This window comes from Bufo bufo, chromosome 1 (genome assembly GCF_905171765.1).
Source record: "Bufo bufo chromosome 1, aBufBuf1.1, whole genome shotgun sequence".
Lineage (NCBI taxonomy): Eukaryota > Metazoa > Chordata > Amphibia > Anura > Bufonidae > Bufo > Bufo bufo.
In genome coordinates, this window is record NC_053389.1 from 290,392,005 (window position 1) to 290,413,550 (window position 21,546).

A 21,546-nucleotide genomic window follows, 5' to 3' on the forward strand; every position below is an offset into this window, starting at 1 on the left:
GGGGCCCTAATGCGTGAGAAGTAGTTTGAAATCAAAATGTGTAAAAAATGCCCTGTGAAATCCTAAAGGTGCTCTTTGGAATGTGGGCCTCTTTGCCCACCTAGGCTGCAAAAAAGTGTCACACATGTGGTATCGCCGTACTCAGGAGAAGTTGGGCAATGTGTTTTGGGGTGTCTTTCTACATATACCCATGCTGGGTGAGAGAAATATCTCTCTAAAAGACAACTTTTCCCATTTTTTTATACAAAGCTGGCATTTGACCGAGATATTTATCTCACCCAGCATGGGTATTTATAAAATGACACCCCAAAACACATTGCCCAACTTCTCCTGAGTACGGCGATACCACATGTGTGACACTTTTTTGCAGCCTAGGTGCGCAAAGGGGCCCAAATTCCAATGAGTACCTTTTAGGAGGGCATTTTTAGACATTTGGATCCCAGACTTCTACTCACGCTTTAGGGCCCCTGGGCAGTATAAATACCCCACATGTGACCCCATTTTGTAAAGAAGACACCCCAAGGTATTTAATGAGGGGCATGGCGAGTTCATAGAAGATTTTTTTTTTTTGGCACAAGTTAGCGGAAATTGATTTTTTTTTGTTTTTTCTCACAAAGTCTCCCTTTCCGCTAACTTGGGACAAAAAGTTCAATCTTTCATGGACTCAATATGCCCCTCAGCTAATAACTTGGGGTGTCTTCTTTCCGAAATGGGGTCACATGTGGGGTATTTATACTGCCCTGGCATTTTAGGGGCCCTAAAGCGTGAGAAGAAGTCTGGAATATAAATGTCTAAAATTTTTTACGCATTTGGATTCCGTGAGGGGTATGGTGAGTTCATGTGAGATTTTATTTTTTGTCACAAGTTAGTAGAATATGAGACTTTGTAAGAAAAATAAATAAATAAATACATTTCTGCTAACTTGTGCCAAAAAAAGTCTGAATGGAGCCTTACAGGGGGGTGATCAATGACAGGGGGGTGATCAGGGAGTCTATATGGGGTGATCACCCTCCCTGTAAGGCTCCATTCAGACGTCCGTATGTGTTTTGCGGATCCGATCCATGGATCCGCAAAACACATACGGACATCTGAATGGAGCCTTACAGGGGGGTGATCAATGACAGGGGGGTGATCACCCCATATAGACTCCCTGATCACCCCCCTGTCATTGATCACCCCCCTGTAAGGCTCCATTCAGAGGTCTGTATGTGTTTTGCGGATCCACGGATCCATGGATCGGATCCGCAAAACACTTACGGACGTCTGAATGGAGCCTGTCATTGATCACCCCCCTGTAAGGCTCCATTCAGAGGTCCGTGTGTGTTTTGCGGATCCACAGATCCATGGATTGGATCCGCAAAACACATACGGACGTCTGAATGGAGCCTTACAGGGGGGTGATCAATCACAGGGGGGTGATCAGGGAGTCTATATGGGGTGATCACCATCCCTGTAAGGCTCCATTCAGACGTCCGTATGTGTTTTGCGGATCCGATCCATGGATCCGTGGATCCGCAAAACACATACGGACGTCTGAATGGAGCCTTACAGGGGGGTGATCAATGACAGGGGGGTGATCAGGGAGTCTATATGGGGTGATCACCCTCCCTGTAAGGCTCCATTCAGACGTCCGTATATGTTTTGCGGATCCGATCCATGGATCCGTGAATCCGCAAAACACATACGGACGTCTGAATGGAGCCTTACAGGGGGGTGATCAATGACAGGGGGGTGATCACCCCATATAGACTCCCTGATCACCCCCCTGTCATTGATCACCCCCCTGTAAGGCTCCATTCAGAGGTCCGTATGTGTTTTGCGGATCCACGGATCCATGGATCGGATCCGCAAAACACATACGGACGTCTGAATGGAGCCTGTCCTTGATCACCCCCCTGTAAGGCTCCATTCAGAGGTCCGTGTGTGTTTTGCGGATCCACGGATCCATGGATTGGATCCGCAAAACACATACGGACGTCTGAATGGAGCCTTACAGGGGGGTGATCAATCACAGGGGGGTGAACAGGGAGTCTATATGGAGTGATCACCATCCCTGTAAGGCTCCATTCAGACGTCCGTATGTGTTTTGCGGATCCGATCCATGGATCCGTGGATTCGCAAAACACATACGGACCTCTGAATGGAGCCTTACAGGGGGGTGATCAATGACAGGGGGGTGATCAGGGAGTCTATATGGGGTGATCACCCCCCTGTCATTGATCACCCCCCTGTAAGGCTCCATTCAGACGTCCGTATGTGTTTTGCGGATCCGATCCATGGATCCGTGGATCCGTAAAACACATACGGACGTCTGAATGGAGCCTTACAGGGGGGTGATCAATGACAGGGGGGTGATCAGGGAGTCTATATGGGGTGATCACCCCCCTGTCATTGATCACCCCCCTGTAAGGCTCCATTCAGACGTCCGTATGTGTTTTGCGGATCTGATCCATGTATCCGTGGATCCGTAAAACACATACGGATGTCTGTGTGCACGCGTTCACAGGAAATCTCGCGTCTCGCGAGATGACGCGAAGATGCGTGACTCTGCCTGAGTTAGCCGCCTCCGGAACGCGATCCTGCGTTAGGCGGTCCGGAGGCGGTTAATATGCCCCAATGTGCCCCATTAGTACAGTAATATCCCCCACTGTGCTCCATTAGAATAGTAATGCCCCCTACTGTGCCCCATTAGAACAGTAATGTCCCCCACTGTGCTCCATTACAGTAGAAATGCCCCTTTGCATCAATAAATATATTTATAAAACCCTGAAAATGATCCAGTCCCGTTCCAACAATGAGCAGCCAATTCCTCCCACTTGCTGTGAACTTCAGTGCACAGGAGGCACAAGGCAGTAACGTCATCATGTCACCTGTCAGCTTCTAGGTAGCCAACAGCCATACATCTGATAGGCCACAGACCTAAAGCAAGCAGTGGCTTACCAAAGTAAGAAACAAAGACTCTCTGGTCCACCAAAGCTTTCTTAAAGATGCAGATACAGTTGAAAGCAGTGCTTGCCCAGTTATCTTGGCGAGCCCCATGCCCTCTGGGCCTGGTCACACCCTCTATGACTGTAGTCATTATGCCACTGGAGATCAGTCAGCAAGTGTTCAATTTTCTTTTAGCACCACCACAAGGAAAATGGAAGTATTCCACAATTCCTACTGAAATCAATTGGCTATTGTGTAATGCATAGACATGTTAGGTCCTCCAGAGAGACATTCTTTGCAGCAGCACTCCAGCTAATAGATGACGTTCCTAAAAAGGAGATCCTCCTCTAGGTAACCATGAGTCTGGTTGAGTACCGATATATACTTTACCTCATTTCACTTCAAAAAATGGGGGGAAAAAACTGTATGAGTAAAAAACTGTAAAACTAACCACAAAATATTTTTCAATTATATAAATTGTAAAAAGCTTATACCTGAAAGTGATGATGGAGGAGTCATAAATCGTGATGAGTAGAATGCAAATTAATTAAATATTTTATCTCCACTGTATTCACTGATAAAGGTGAAATACCAGCTAAAATGCGAAAAGTGAGTGACAAAATAAACTTCCCAATAAATTTGGCCTGTCTGACCCAGGAAGAAGTGCAGCAGCATCAAATCACTAGGTCCAGATGGCATACACTCCCTTATCCTAAGGGTGTTAAGTTATGTAATAGACACCTATTTCTAATATTTTAGGACGCTATAATTACAGAGTCTGTTTGACAGGATTGGCGCTTAGCAAATGTGGTGCTAATATTCAAAAAGGGTCCAAAAAGTGAACTCGGAAACTATAGGCAAGTAAGTTTAAAGAGCCTCTGTACTTTCATACAATTTCATTTAATAGAGAATGGTGTAACTAGCAAATTTCACTTCATTTAAAAAATATGCCTGCATCCACCTGAAAAAACACAGAAAGTCATGGCCACTAGGAGTCTCACTTCCACCTAACTTGCAGTCCACTGCCTGTTGTGATGCAAGATCCATCCCTTGTAACAGAGACTCATAAGGCAGCTGAGAGGAAGTGGGGGTGTTTCAGAGCTAGCTGAGATTGTGCACCTAATAAAACAACTGCTTCTAAACTTCATAAGAGCCTCCTGCTTTTCTGTAAGTGTGATTTATCCCTCCTCTTCAGCTTTTTGAACTCTCTAGAAGAAAACATAGAGGTAAGTAAGGGAAGTGAGATCACTGTGCTAGTAAAAGGGAGATACCCACTGCTTGTGAGAGAAATGCATCTAACTGTATAGCTGAAACAGAGAATAATATGGCTGAAAGGGATTTTAGGGAAGCCCAAATACAAGTGTTCTTTCACAGTTATGATTGCACAAAGAAGAACAGCCATCATGCACACTTTTTTTTTTTTAAAACGTAGGTACACTTTATTATTTGTTGTGGGTAAACTGTCAGAAGGTTTTCTAAGAGATGCTATAAATCCATATACACGGCTGGAAATTACCAAGTGCTATTGTGCTTGGCTATCGCCAGCAGTCCAACAGAGGATGAATAGAGCAGAACGCATGGTTGGTCTGGCACTCCATCAGAACAGTAACATGTGACCCCCATTCTCAGGATCTTTGTATAGGAGATAACTCCTACATGGCGCAACCCCTTTTAACAGGAATGTGAATGTGTATGCCCAAGGTTGGACTGCTTTACCAGAACACAAGAGGATTCTCAAGTTGGCCCAGCTTTTTCATTATGATAATTGGGTCTAATAGGTGTCATTTTTTGTGATAATAGAGAAAATGCATCTGAGGCTTACCTCTTTACAGAATATTTACACAGCTACTACTTGTATGATTGCACTGCTGTGAATAATACTTAGCTTTTAAGGAAACCTTTTTTTTAAGATGGCCTTCTCATCGAAAGAAAATGTTCAATATAATTTCTTTACCTGATCATTGTCAAGTGTAGCTCTGGCTATGATTTTATGATTGAAATGTGTAAGTAATTTCTACTTGTAATGTCAAGGGTTATGGAGAAAAAATTTAGTAACTTACAAAATGCATAAAAAAAATACTCAAATAGGTCCTTCTGAAATATTAGAGGCGTTCCCTTCTTCAGAAAGGAGTGGCTACAAGAAGAATCTATTGAAGACCCAGAAAATCTATGTATTAAACAGACAGTCCATTTATTTGGTTAAAGTTGGTTGCTTCAACGTTGCTCCCATTAAAGTGAATGGGAGCAGAGCTGTAGTTACAAGCTCCATCCACTGCACAATAGATGGAGCTATGTAGTTCTAGCGCCGGAGCTACATAAAGAGCTGATCCGTAGAGGTGCACGGTGTAATTAAAATGGAAAATCTGCCAAAAAAGTGAAATTTTGAAATTGTATCTCTATTTTCCATTAATTCTTGTGGAACACCTAAAGGGTTAACGACGTTTGTAAAATCAGTTTTGAATACCTTGAGGGGGTAGTTTCTTAGATGGGGTCACTTTTATGGAGTTTCTACTCTAGGGGTGCATCAGGGGGGCTTCAAATGGGACATGGTGTCAAAAAAAACAGTCCAGCAAAACCTGCCTTCCAAAAACCGTATGGCATTCCTTTCCTTCTGCGCCCTGCCGTGTGCCCGTACAGCGGTTTACGACCACATATGGGGTGTTTCTGTAAACTACAGAATCAGGGCCATAAATATTGAGTTTGGTTTGGCTGTTAACTCTTGCTTTGTAACTGGAAAAAAATTATTAAAATGGAAAATCTGCCAAAAAAGTTAAATTTTTAAATTGTCTCTCTATTTTCCATTAATTCTTGTGGAACACCTAAAGTGTTAACGACGTTTGTAAAATCAGTTTTGAATACCTGGAGGGGTGTAGTTTCTAGAATGGGGTCATTTTTGGGTGGTTTCTATTATGTAAGCCTCGCAAAGTGACTTCAGACCTGAACTGGTCCCTAAAAATTGGGTTTTTAAACATTTCTGAAAAATTTCAAGATTTGCTTCTAAACTTCTAAGCCTTGTAACATCCCCAAAAAATAAAATATCATTCCCAAAATGATCCAAACATGAAGTAGACATATGGGGAATAACTATTTTTGGAGGTATTACTATGTATTATAAAAGTAGAGAAATTGAAACTTGGAAATTTGCCATTTTTTTATTTTTTTTTGTAAATTTGGTATTTTGTTATAAATAAAAATGAATTTTTTTGACTTCATTTTACCAGTGTCATGAAGTACAATATGTGACGAAAAAAAACAATCTCAGAATGGCCTGGATAAGTCAAAGCGTTTTAAAGTTATCAGCACTTAAAGTGAAAAAAATGGCCAAGTCCTTAAGGTGAAATAGGGTTGAGTCCTTAAGGGGTTAATCTCGTTTAATTGCGTCAAATCAACACTGGAAGATATGTCGTGAATTCACATAGAAGATACTTAAAATGTGGCTTCTATTTTTTTTTATATAACTTTTAGAGCTATTCTAAGAACATTTTAACCTAGTTGACAAAGCCACAGCAAATATACATTGTACACTGCTCAAAAAAATAAAGGGAACACAAAAATAACACATCCTAGATCTGAATTAATTAAATATTCTTCTGAAATACTTTGTTCTTTACATAGTTGAATGTGCTGACAACAAAATCACACAAAAATAAAAAAATGGAAATCAATTTTTTTAACCCATGGAGTCACACTCAAAATTAAAGAGGAAAAACACACTACAGGCTGATCCAACTTTGATGTAATGTCCTTAAAACAAGTCAAAATGAGGCTCAGTAGTGTGTGTGGCCTCCATGTGCCTGTATGACCTCCCTACAACGCCTGTGCATGCTCCTGATGAGGTGGCGGACGGTCTCCTGAGGGATCTCCTCCCAGACCTGGACTAAAGCATCTGCCAACTCCTGGACAGTCTGTGGTGCAACGTGACGTTGGTGGATAGAGCGAGACATGATGTCCCAGATGTGCTCAATTGGATTCAGGTCTAGGGAACGGGCAGGCCAATCCATAGCATCAATGCCTTCGTCTTGCAGGAACTGCTGACACACTCCAGCCACATGAGGTCTAGCATTGTCTTGCATTAGGAGGAACCCAGGGCCAACCGCACCAGCATCTGGTCTCACAAGGGGTCTGAGGATCTCATCTCGGTACCTAATGGCAGTCAGGATACCTCTGGCGAGCACATGGAGGGCTGTGCGGCCCTCCAAAGAAATGCCACCCCACACCATTACTGACCCAATGCCAAACCGGTCATGCTGGAGGATGTTGCAGGCAGCAGAACGTTCTCCACGGCGTCTCCAGACTCTGTCACGTCTGTCACATGTGCTCAGTGTGAACCTGCTTTCATCTGTGAAGAGCACAGGGCGCCAGTGGCGAATTTGCCAATCTTGGTGTTCTCTGGCAAATTCCAAACGTCCTGCACGGTGTTGGGCTGTAAGCACAACCCCCACCTGTGGACGTCGGGCCCTCATATCACCCTCATGGAGTCTGTTTCTGACAGTTTGAGCAGACACATGCACATTTGTGGCCTGCTGGAGGTCATTTTGCAGGCCTCTGGCAGTGCTCCCCCTGTTCCTCCTTGCACAAAGGCGGAGGTAGCGGTCCTGCTGCTGGGTTGTTGCCCTCCTACGGCCTCCTCCACGTCTCCTGATGTACTGGCCTGTCTCCTGGTAGCGCCTCCATGCTCTGGACACTACGCTGACAGACACAGCAAACCTTCTTGCCACAGCTCGCATTGATGTGCCATCCTGGATAAGCTGCACTACCTGAGCCACTTGTGTGGGTTGTAGACTCCATCTCATGCTACCACTAGAGTGAAAGCACAGCCAGCATTCAAAAGTGACCAAAACATCAGCCAGGAAGCATAGTAACTGAGAAGTGGTCTGTGGTCACCACCTGCAGAACCACACCTTTATTGGGGGTGTCTTGCTAATTGCCTATAATTTCCACCTGTTGTCTATTCCATTTGCACAACAGCATGTGAAATTGATTGTCACTCAGTGTTGCTTCCTAAGTGGACAGTTTGATTTCACAGAAGTGTGATTGACTTGGAGTTACATTGTGTTGTTTAAGTGTTCCCTTTATTTTTTTGAGCAGTGTATATAGTTATCAGAGAAGAAAGTGACCCAATTCTCATGCATTCTTTACATTCTTAAATTATTATTGTTTGAAACAATAGAATCTGTTAAAAGGAAGAGCAGTATTTTTATTCCTTTGCCATTTACCGTAGTACTTGTTTTTTTGCCTAGAGATCGGCAGATTACTTCCTGGTTCACTGACAATTTTTGACACAAAGTCAGTTGAGTTCATTGGAGGCTTACATTAAAGGGGTTGTCCTGATATTTATATTGATTATTATTATTTATTATTAAAGCGCCATTCATTCCATAGCGCTGTACATATGAAAAGTGGTATACATACATAATACAGACAATTGCACTAAGCATGAACAAGACGAGTTACAGACTGGTACAGAATGAGAGAGGGCCCTGCCCGTGAGGGCTTGCAATCTACATGGTATGGGAGAAGGGCACAGTAGGAGAGGGTAAAGTTGGTCATGGGGGTATAGAGGCTGCAGGGTCACTGGTTGTAGGCTTATCTGAAGAGGTGAGTTTTTAGGTTTCTTTTGAAGGATTCCACTGTAGGTGAGAGTCTGATATGTTGGGGTAGCGAGTTTCAGAGTGTGGGGGCTGCACGGGAGAAATCTTGGAGGCAATTGTGGGAAAAGGTGATAAGAAGAGAGAAGGAGGTCTTGTGAGGATCGGAGATTGGTAGCAATTGATGACCTGGATAGGTCATCAATATCTGATCGTGGGATCCGACACCCTGCACCACCCGCTAAACAGCTGTTTGAAGAAGAGGCGGCGCTCCATGTGAGTGCTGCTTCTTCATTACACTGCACTTTGTCTCCTGTGGAGCGGTTGAGTAATGTAGATACAAGTACTCGTTCCATTCAAGTGAATGGAGTGAGTACTTGTCATTACACTGCAACGTCGAATCTTCCGATACGACAGGCAGTGTAATGAACAGGAAGCAGCTCTTGCATGGAGTGGCTTTTCCTTTTCAAACAACTAATCGTCTGAGGTGTTGGGTGTCGGACCCCCACTGATCTGATATTGATGACCTATCCTGACAATAGGTCATCAATATAAATGGCAGGACAACCCCTTTAAGTTCTTTCATGATGCTGGTTACAGGGACATCACTAGCCCCAGCATCTGCCACAGGGCAGTCCACCCATGGGCATACCTCCAACAATAAACTGAAATGCTGGAATATTAGGCGGAAAACAGGATCAGATATGTGAAGTACAAGATCTTGTTTAAAGGAGCTGTCCCAATATAAAGACTTATCCTATATCCACAAGATAGAGGACAAGTTTCTGTTCAGCTGTGGTCTTATCATTAGGGCCCTGGATGATCATAAAAGTGGAGACCCAGTGCGCCCAATTTGAAGAAGATTCAGCAGGAAGGAGAAGTATAGGTCCTTCCTTTATATTTCCGATTCCTTTCAAATCCACTGCTACAGTAGCTTTGGTTGAAAAAACTGCAGGAAAATCTGTCTCAAAAACTCCTCCAAAAAACTCAGTGTGAACCTACCTCACACATACTTACTATAAAGTGGTTTTCTATGGGAATCAGCTGTCCATTACACTTCTATTACAGTTCTTGGAATGACATTCTGATGTGTTCTACACATATCTGATATTTAGAGTATGATTCATCCGAATACTTCGGCAAGTCAAGTGACACTGTATCTAGAGTCAAAAATCACTGTCATATGATATGACCTTCATATGAACAAGACAAGGTGTGTCATGACTCAGAGAAACTTCTATAACATACATACTCATCTACTGAATCTACATGTATAACCCTATTTAGTGACATGCGTTATGTAAATCTTAAGGATCATGTATTTATTTTTTTATATTTCTGCATTGTTTGGGTCCATTTTTGGACATACATTTTTTGTTTTCTAGAAAGGTTTTGCAGAATCTTTCAAACCAGGCTTCCTATACAGGAAAGCTTCATCTTGTAAGCATATCTTACAGAATAACATATGATACATGTTACCCCGACATGGGGCTTAAAAGTACCCAGAACAAAGCCACCAACAGCTCCACATGGACTTGGGGATGGATCAGCTATGACACCAAGTGTAAACTGACCAGACATGATGGGGGGAGATTTATCAATTTAGACACAGTTTGTGAACTTTGTGCCATGACTAAGTTTTAGATCTAGAAATGAAAGTGGTGAAAGTTACGACCCCATTTATCAAATCTCGTGCAGAGCATAATAAAGGAGGCATAGTGTAGATTTGCAACATTTTGATAGCAATTGTGATATTTTGTACGCCCGTTTGTGTGTGAACTGCAGGTGACTATGGCCAGCTCTGCAGAAGCCACAATTTTGTTTGCAGAGTCTGAGTTTTCACGAGTTTACCCTGGGGTATGCTTACATCATTGACTATATTATCTCCTTTTCTCTGATAACATTCGTAAATGTGACGGTCCTAGCAGGCCTTTATTAACCACACCCACTTTTTTTGGCAGATTTATATTTTGGAGTGAAACCTAATGTGGGCATGTAATAAATTTGGTCAAAAAACGACAATAGATATCCCTATTGCCAATACTTGGTGTGTCAATAAATATTGTGGCTAATAAAGGGTCCAACTAATTAAATAACCTGGTAAAAGCTCTTAGTGTATAACAAAGTATACCATTAAAAAGGGAGAAGTGGCAGACAGACAAGATCCCGGCAGTACACACACCACAAAGATATATCATATTGAGAAATAAATAAAGATCAATGTTCCATATACATAAATAGATTGTCACAGCCACTATCTCTGGCTGTGACCTTCCGTTCTTGCTCGTTCGGCGCTCCTCGCTGAAGTTCTGTTCCTGTGTGTCATTTGTGGTTCTTTATGGGTTAACTCCCCTGTGTGTCTATTAGGAGTTAATCCTCTCTGTCTGCTCCATGGGTGTGGCCTCTCTGCTGCACCCATGGAACCTATATATAAGGCTGAGGTTTCCTCAGTTCTGGGTCAGCTCTCCTGGTGTGTGTTGTCTTGTCCTGTCCTGCTCCTGGTTTGTACTCACTCTCCCATGCTGCTGACCCATGGGATCCGTGTCTGTCTGTCTGTGCTCTGTGGGTTTCCCTACTTGTTCATTCTGTCACGAGTTAGAGGTCCCAGGAGAGACCACCGCGTCGTCAAGCAATAAACGGAAATCAGGTACAGACACATAAGAGTTTATTGCAAACAAAAACATGGAAGGCAGCACAGACAAAACATGAGCTCTATGTACCGTCAGCACAGTGGGAGAAAACCCCCACTGCGCCACTGTCTAGTAATACTCCAGAGGGGCGTGACTAAGCAACTCCTGGTTTTCACTAGGGCCCCAGAAGGTAGGGTTAGGCTTTGCCGCAGGAAGTTGCCAGGGTCCACTCTGGAGCGTGAACTAGACAGTGACAGCAGGAACGAATGGACAACAGGTACCAGAAGGTACCGACGGCACATAGGCAAACATAACAGACAGGTAAATACAAAACAGGGCAACTAATAACACAAGCAGAAGTTCACGCAAGGGAGCAGGAGTGACAATGAGCAGAGAAGGACTTGCTCCACCAGTAGTAAACTGCATGGCCTTGTCATGCCACTCTGCTGCAAAGGCTTGCTGAACACAGACATATGAATAAACACAAAGTAACTAAAACATAACTGGCAGAACAGAAAACAGAAAGACAGGAAAGAGGACGGGAATGAACAAGTAGGGAAACCCACAGAGCACAGACAGACACGGATCCCATGGGTCAGCAGCATGGGAGACAGAGTACAAACCAGGAGCAGGACAAGACAACACACACCAGGAGAGCTGACACAGAACTGAGGAAACCTCAGCCTTAGGCCTCATGCACACGAACGGTTTTTTTCACGGTCCGCAAAAACGGGGTCCGTAGGTCCGTGATCCGTGACCGTTTTTTCGTCCGTGGGTCTTCCTTGATTTTTGGAGGATCCACGGACATGAAAAAAAAGTCGTTTTGGTGTCCGCCTGGCCGTGCGGAGCCAAACGGATCCGTCCTGAATTACAATGCAAGTCAATGGGGACGGATCCGTTTGACGTTGACACAATATGGTGCCATTTCAAACGGATCCGTCCCCATTGACTTTCAATGTAAAGTCTGGAGTCCCTTTTATACCATCAGATCTGAGTTTTCTCCAATCCGATGGTATATTTTAACTTGAAGCGTCCCTATCACCATGGGAACGCCTCTATGTTAGAATATACTGTCGGATATGAGTTAGATCGTGAAACCTCATTTCCGACAGTATATTCTAACACAGAGGCGTTCCCATGGTGATGGGGACGCTTCTAGTTAGAATATACTATAAACTGTGTACATGACTGCCCCCTGCTGCCTAGCAGCATCCGATCTCTTACAGGGGGCCGTGATCAGCACAATTAACCCCTCAGGTGCCGCACCTGAAGGGGTTAATTGTACTATCATATCCCCCTGTAAGAGATCAGGGCTGCCAGGCAGCAGGGGGCAGCCCCCCCCCCCCTCCCCAGTTTGAATATCATTGGTGGCCAGTGCGGCCCCCCCCCTTTCTCCCTCTATTGTAATAAATCGTTGGTGGCACAGTGTGCGCCCCCCCCCCCCCCCCCCCCTTCCTCCCTCTATTGTAATAATTCGTTGGTGGCACAGTGTGCGCCCCCCCCCTTCCTCCCTCTATTGTAATAAATCGTTGGTGGCACAGTGTGCGCCCCCCCCCCTTCCTCCCTATATTGTAATAAATCGTTGGTGGTACAGTGTGCGCCCCCCATCGGCCCCCCCTCCCTCTATAGCATTAACAACATTGGTGGCCAGTGTGCGGCCTCCCATCTCCCCCCCGATCATTGGTGGCAGCGGGTTACTAGCAATAGTACAATAGTAAAAGATTCATACTTACCTGGGAGCTGCGATGTCTGCTTCCGGCCGGGAGCTCCTCCTACTGGTAAGTGACAGTTCATTTAGCAATGCACCGCACAAACCTGTCACTTACCAGTAGGTGGAGCTCCCGGCCGGACACGAACATCGCAGCAGCCGCTAAGTATGAATCTTCTACTATTGTACTATTGCTAGTAACCCGCTGCCACCAATGATCGGGGGGGGGGATGGGATGCTAAGTAACCATGGCAACCAGGACTGTAGTAGCGTCCTGGTTGCCATGGTTACCGATCGGAGCCCCAGCGATTAAACTGGGACTCCGATCGGAACTCCGCTGCCACCAATGATGGGGGGGGGAGATGGGAGGCCGCACACTGGCCACCAATGTTGTTAATGCTATAGAGGGAGGGGGGGCCGATGGGGGGCGCACACTGTGCCACCAACGAATTATTACAATAGAGGGAGGGGGGGGGGCGCACTGGCCACCAATTATATTCAAACTGGGGAGGGGGGGAGGGTCTGCCCCCTGCTGCCTGGCAGCCCTGATCTCTTACAGGGGGCCGTGATCAGCACAATTAATCCCTTCAGGTGCCGCACCTGAAGGGGTTAATTGTGCTGATCACAGCCCCCTGTAAGAGATCGGGTGCTGCCAGGCAGCAGGGGGCAGTCTTGTACACAGTTTGTAGTGTATTCTAACTAGAAGCGTCCCCATCACCATGGGAACGCTTCTGTGTTAGAATATACTGTCGGTTCTGAGTTTTCACGAAGTGAAAACTCAGCTTTGAAAAAGCTTTTATGCAGGCGGATCTTCGGATCCGTCTGAATTACAACTAACCTACGGCCACGGATCACGGACACGGATGCCAATCTTGTGTGCATCCGTGTTCTTTCACGGACCCATTGACTTGAATGGGTCCGTGAACCGTTGGCCGTGAAAAAAATAGGACAGGTCATATTTTTTTCACGGCCAGGAAACACGGATCACGGATGCGGCTGCAAAACGGTGCATTTTCCGATTTTTCCACGGCCACGGGTGCACACAACGGTCGTGTGCATGAGGCCTTATATACAGGTTCCATGGGTGCAGCAGAGAGGCCACACCCATGGAGCAGACAGAGAGGATTAACTCCTAATAGGAACACAGGGGAGTTAACCCATACAGAACCACAAATGACACACAGGAACAGAACTTCAGCGAGGAGCGCCGAACGAGCAAGAACAGAAGGTCACAGCCAGAGATAGTGGCTGTGACATAGATGTTAAAAGTAATAAACTATAGAAGTCGAAAATAACAATGGGGTGAGTCAATGGTTGCGAGAGTCATCAACAGTACATATTGTAAGGATATTGGCAAACTAATAGTACATACGGTCCAATCCTACAAGAATCTTAGCCAAAACTCCAAGGAGACAATAGCAAAAACAGGACTCACCCAAGCAAAGTGTGTACACCAGGATGGCGCTACCCCGACGCACGTTTTGGCCTGCCTTCGTCCGGGGGTGATGCCATCACTGTAGGATCAGGTATTTTACCCTATATCCACCAATAAAAAAGAGAAGATTCCAGCTCCACATGCTATTTATTTTTCTTTTATTAAGCTTCCTTAAAATCAGACATCAATGGCAGACAAAGTACTGTGGCGCGTTTCGGGCTACCTCATATTTCGCCCTTCATCAAGACATGTACGAACAGTAAAAATTAGATTATAAAACACAGCGGTATGACCCTCCCTTCCAGTAAGCTAATTGTCCCCACCTGAGATACCCACCCACAGGTGAGCTAAACCCAGGGGGGAGGGAAACCTGACCACGAACACAGAAAACAGCGATCCAAACCTAAATAATCACTTATACTGCAACGTTAAATCATATTTCTTATTTAATCCATTCGGAGCGCAAGTTCCTAGATTGAACATCCAGTTGGTTTCTCTACTGAAGAGTTTTTGTCTGCGGTCCCCACCTCTAATTGGCATTGACTCTCTCGACACCCTGTACAGAAAACGCAGAGGTGTCCTCCTTGTGAACAGATCCTAAATGAAATGTCGCTGCCAAAACATTGCGGGTAAAAAAATGTGGGAGATCACTTAAGTGTTTTCGTATTCTTACTTTCAACTGATTCGTTGTGCATCCCACATATTGTAATCCACATACTCTGCATGTAATCACATACACCACATATTCTATATTGCAGTTTATATATTGCCTCATGTGAACTGTGGTTAGACGTCGAGACTACACTTTTGCTAACTGCCATGCATTGGCAGCATATAGACTTTCTGCTCCCACACTTGTAACTCCCCTTAGTTCTTAACCATATGGGGAGACATGGAGTATCATCCAAAAATAGGCTAGGGCTCACCCTTTCTCTGACCGTCGGTGCCCCCGCTGCAGCCACGTCTCTCCAATTATCATCAAATGTAATAACCGGGAGATGCTTCCTTTAATATTGCAGATTTGGAGGTATTCTTTGCTATAGACCACCGAAATGGTTCGGGAACAGCATGGGGAGGATGTCTCGATGCATCTTGGACTCCCAGGTCTCTGCTGGGAACCATGTTGTCCGAGTAGTACGCCACTATTACAGACTGACAATAATACGTATAAAATTGCGGGCAGTCTGCAACCCCTGAAGACGCCAATGAATTGGCAAAACATGTCGGGGGGCAGCATGTGATAAGTTTTTAAACAGTGTGCGCACCATAGATCTGGCTACATTAGAATAGTTGAACTATCTAGAAGATTCTAGTATAAAGGGTACGGACAGTACTGTTCTGTACCGCTACAGATCACTTTGCACAGCGAACAAATAGCGGGTGTCTATTTGTCTATTAGCAGTCTCTAGGGTGGGGCAGCTGATAGTTTTAAATCATACAAAAATTAGAGGAATGATTTTATGATGAGGAAAAAACTTTATGTTTTAAGATGACAAACTAGTAGCACATGTAGCTAAGAGACAATCAGCGGTCCATCGGACCTTTTGTAAATAAACATAGTAAAAGTGTCTCAACATGTGTGAATGGGTCAGTTCTGGCAAGTTATATTAACGTGTCCACCTTGGACACCCAGTAGTTGTAAGGCACTGAGGGATTACTGAGGACGCTGACACAGTCTGCTACGTACTCCTTCACCATCTTCCAAAACTTTTCCCTCCTTGTGACACTAGGCCGCGCATCAGGGTTAGGGTGCTGGCGGGGTGTCATAAAACTGTCATAGGCCTTGGAGAGTGTCGCCCTGCCTCTGTAGGAACTGCTGTGTGTTCCCCTTGTCTCCCCTCCTCGGTTGCCCAAGGAGGTATGGACTCTGCCACCAGCATTGTCAGATGGAAATTTTTGGAGCAATTTTTCAACAAGGACCTTCTGGTAATGCACCGTTTTGCTCATCCTCTCCACCTGAGGAATGAGAGATGAGAAGTTCTCTTTGTAGTGGGGGTCGAGAAGGGTGAACACCCAGTAATCTGTGTTGTCTAAAATGCATATAACACGCAGCCATGTGTGCCAGAGTCCCAACAGGCAAGACTTCGCTGTCGTCATCAGGAGGATCACTCTCAATTTCCTCATCCTCTTCCACTCACCCACGCTGAACAGATGGAATTAAACTTCCATGGGTACTACCCTCTGTAGCGGAGGCAACCATCTCCTGCTCCTCCTCCTCCTTTTCATCGTCCAATTCGCACTGAGAAGACGGACGGAGGGTGGTCTGGCTATCACCCTGTGTAATGTCTTCTTCCCCCATTTCCACCTCTTCCACATGCAAAGCGTCGTCCTTAATTGTGAGCAGAGATCGTTTGAGTAGACACAGAAGTGGGATGGTTACGCTGATAATAGCATTATCGCTGCTCACCATCTGCGTTGATTCCTCAAAGTTTCTTAATACCTCACAGAGGTCAGACATCCATGCCCACTCCTCATTTCTGAAGCTGACTGAAAATGTGACAATCATGTAGCAGCTGGTATTCCACTACTGCCCTCTGCTGCTCACAAAGCCCGGCCAACATGTGGAACGTGGAGTTCCAGCGCGTGCTCACATCGCACAACAGCCGGTGAGCTGGCAATTTCAAGCGCTGCTGCAGCGTTGACAGACTGGCTGAAGCTGTCAATGACTTGCGGAAATGTGCACACACGCGGCGCACCTTCACCAGTAGCTCAGGCAAATTGGGGTAGGTTTTGAAAAACCACTGAACACCTAAGTTTAAGACATGGGCTAGGCATGGGATGTGTGTGAGCTTGCTAAGCTCCAACGCCGCCACCAAGTTACAGCCATTATCACACACAACCATGCCTGGTTGTAGGTGAGTAACGAGAGCCACAGCTTAGTCTGGTCTCTTATCCCCTGCAACAGCTCTGCGGCGGTGTGTTGTTTGTCCCCTAAGCATATCAGCTTCAGCACGGCCTGTTGACGCTTCCCCATTGCAGTGCTACACTGCTTCCAGCTACCGCTGATGGCTGACTGGTGCTGCACGCGGATAATTCGGAGGAGGAAGTGGAGGAGGAGGCGGAGGAGGAGAAGTTGGGGTTGGAGTCACTAACGCAGGTGCTGGCGGAAACCCTGATCGACATAGGGCCCGCAATCCTCGGCGTCGGTAGCACCTGTGCCATTCTAGGATACGACTTGCTCCCGGCCTCCACAACGTTCACCCAGTGTGCCGTCAGGGAAATGTAGCGTCCCTGGCTAAATGCACTCGTCCATGTGTCCGTGGTTAAGTGGACCTTCCCAGTAACTGTGATGGTCAGGGCACGTGTGACGTTTAGGGACACATGTTGGTGTAAGGCAGGCATGGCGCACCTTGAAAAATAGTGGCGGCTGGGGACAGAGTACCGCGGGATGGCCGCCGACATCAGGCTGCCGAAGGCCTCAGTGTCCACAAGCCTAAATGGCAACATTTCCAGGGCCAGTAATTTTGAAAGGTGCGCATTTAGTGCTATGGCCTTTGGGTGGGTGGCTGGGTATTTGCGCTTGCGTTTAAATGCCTGGAGTAAGGACATATGGACGTGGAAGTGGTCGCTGATGGTGCTTGCGAAGGTCCAGGTGCAGGGCGGGAGGCCTCCTCGACTGCGCCTTCAACAGGCGATTGGCCAGCACGTACCATAGGGGAAGAGGAGGCAGTGGTGTGACCTGCAGACACAGATTGTGGACCCAGGTGTTCGTCCCACTTATTACGGTGCTTGGATGCCATGTGGCGGATCATGCTGGTGGTGGTTAGGTTGCTAGTGTTCACGCCCCGTCTCATTTTGGTGTGGCACAGGTTGCGAACTACTATCCTTTTGTCGTCCGCACTTTCCTCAAAAAAGAGCCATACTGCGGAACACCTACCCCTTGGCAAGGGAGATTTCCGCAAGGGGGTGCTCTGTGGATCAGTTGCGGGCCTGTGTGGTGTGTCCCGCCTTCTCCCTTTTTCCACCCCACTGCCTCTTCCAGTTTGTTGCGGTGCTGCAGATCCCTCCTCCTCTGTACTGCTGTCCTCGCTCGGCTTTCCACCTTCCCAGGTTGGGTTAGTGACCTCATCGTCCACCACCTCCTCACTCTGATCATCCTCTTGATTTATTGACCCAACCACAACCTCAGTGATTGACAACTGTGTCTCATCCTCTTCATCAACCTCTTGAGACAGTAATTGCGGTTGACTCATTGGCAACTGTGTCTCTTCATCATCCACCTCATTAAACACTAATTGCCATTCCCCACCGTCATGTTCTTGTGACTGTTGATGCTCAAGAGGTTGGGAATCAGGGCACAAGATCTCATGTCCCTTTTCAAGCGTGCTTGGCGAGAGGGCCAAATCAAGTAATGGTGATGAAAAGAGCTCCTCGGAATATCCAAGTGTGGGATCACTTGTTTAGCCAGACTCTCCATGGTGGGAAGAAGGAGGATCAGGGTGAGGATTCTGTTGACCAGACTCTTGGCTACTGAGACTGGACTTGGTGGAAGGCAGGGTGGTGCTTAACCGACTGGAAGCATTATCTGCTGCATTCCAACCGACCACCTGGCCGCACTGGTTTGACTTCAAGAGTTTTGTCCTGCGACGCCCTGCAAACTGGGACATGAAGCTAGGTAATGTGGATGATTGTTTTTCTTGTGCTCTGGAAGCAGGCACAGTTTAAACTCACCCAGGGCCACGGCCTCTGCGTGAACCATCAGCATCACGGACACTTCCCCGTCCCTTAATGCTCGCCTTCTTCATATTAAATGTTATATGCACGCTTGACACACAAGATGTGGCGCGGATGTCACAGTTCACAGCAAGCACAGTATATGGAAAATGTATGTAAAAGAATGGAAAAAGGAAAATAGATTTCACTTATATTTTTCCTATCTCTGGCCCTGACACACAGAAGGTATTGCACAGATGTCACAAGTCACTGCAGACAACCTCTATAGAAAAAGTATGGAAAAGTATGGAAAAAATATACTAGTTTTCACTTATATTTTTTCTATCCTTGGCCCTGACACACAGAAGGTATTGCACAGATGTCACAACTCACTGCAGACACCCTTCTATAGGAAAAGTACGTAAAAGTATCTAAAAAATATACTAGTTTTCACTTATATTTTTTCTATATCTGGCCCTGACACACAAAAGGTATTGCACAAGTCACTGCAGACACCCTCTATAGAAAAAGTATGGAAAAATATACTAGATTTCACTTAGATTTTTTCTATCTCTGGCCCTGACACACAGAAGGTATTGCACAGATGTCACAAGTCACTGCACCCTCTATAGAAAAAGTATGGAAAAGTATGGGGAAAAAAATGGATGGCTATATTATATTGCTGCCACCACACACAATAGTCCTTTTGGGTCTTTGAAACGTTTTTCAATTAAATAGATTGCGATCACACTCCCTACACTATCTGTCCATTCCTAAGCGCAGCTCTCCCTGACTAATAATGAGCCGAACACGCGCCATCGGGTGCTATATAGCACCCAATCACGTGTTCCGGCCAGCCAATCACTGTAATGCCAGTAACCAACAAGGCTACAGTATTAAAGTGATGGCAGTACTTACCTGCACGTTTATTGGCTGCATAGCAGCCAAGAAACTTGCGGGGAAGAGACTCTTACATGGCGCTCGAGCACATGCGGTACTCGGCCGAGTACCGCCATGTGCCGAGCGTAGCGATGCTCAAGCCGAACAGCAGTTTGGCCGAGCATGCTCGCTTAACACTAATTATAACATATTATGCAAAAACACAGATCATGGAAATATATAATAAATAAAATCAACATATATAAACCAAATCCCCTATTAAAATATATACAGCACATAATACAAAAATATATATCTAATAAAGACATAATAATACACAAAGGTGTACAATCTCAAAAGTAAAACATAATTAGGCCTCATGCACACGACCGTTGTGTGCATCCGTGGCCGTTGTACCGTTTTCCGTTTTTTTTTCGCGGACCCATTGACTTTCAATGGGTCCGTGGAAAAATCGGAAAATGCACCGTTTTGCAGCCGAGACCGTGATCCGTGTATCCTGTCCGTCAAAAAAATAGGACCTGTCCTATTTTTTTGACGGACAACGGTTCACGGACCCATTCAAGTCAATGGGTCCGTGAAAGAACACGGATGCACAAAAGATTGGCATCCGTGTCCGTGATCCGTGTCCGTAGGTTACTTTTTATACAGACGGATCCGAAGATCCGTCTGCATAAAAGCTTTTTCATAGCTGAGTTTTCACTTCGTGAAAACTCAGAACTGACAGTATATTCTAACACAGAGGCATGGTGATGGGGACGCTTCAGGTTAGAATATACTAAAAGAACTGTGTACATGACTGCCCCCTGCTGCATGGCAGGTGCTGCCAGGCAGCAGGGGGCAGCCCCCCCCCCTGTAGTTAACACATTAACACATTGGTGGCCAGTGGGCCCCCCCCCTGTAGTTAACACATTGGTGGCCTGTGCGGCCGCCCCCCCCTTCCTCCCCTGTAGTTAACTCATTGGTGGCCAGTGGGCCCCCCCCCTGTAGTTAACACATTGGTGGCCAGTGCGGCCGCCCCCCCCCTCCCTCCCCTGTAGTTAACTCGTTGGTGGCCAGTGGGCCCCCCTCCCTCCCCTGTAGTAAACTCGTTGGTGGCCAGTGCGGCCGGCCCCCCTCCCTCCCCTGTAGTTAACTCGTTGGTGGCCAGTGGGCCCTCTCCCCTCCCTCCCCCTCCTAATTAAAATCTCCCCCCCATCATTGGTGGCAGCGGAGAGTACCGATCGGAGTCCCAGTTTAATCGCTGGGGCTCCGATCGGTAACCATGGCATTCAGGACGCTACTGCTGTCCCGGTTGCCATGGTTACTTAGCAATTTGTAGAACCATTATACTTACCTGGAGCTGCGATGTCTGCGTCCGGCCGGGAGCTCCTCCTACTGGTAAGTGACAGGTCATTAAGCAATGTGCCGCACAGACCTGTCACTTACCAGTAGGAGGAGCTCCCGGCCGGACGCAGACATTGCAGCTCGCAGGTAAGTATAATGGTTCTACAAATTGCTAAGTAACCATGGCAACCGGGACAGCAGTAGCGCCTGGTTGCCATGGTTACCGATCGGAGCCCCACCGATTAAACTGGGACTCCGATCGGTACTCTCCGCTGCCACCAATGATAGGGGGGGGAGATTTTAATTAGGAGGGGGAGGGAGGGGTCCGGCCGCACTGGCCACCAACGAGTTAACTACAGGGGAGGGAGGGGGGCCCACTGG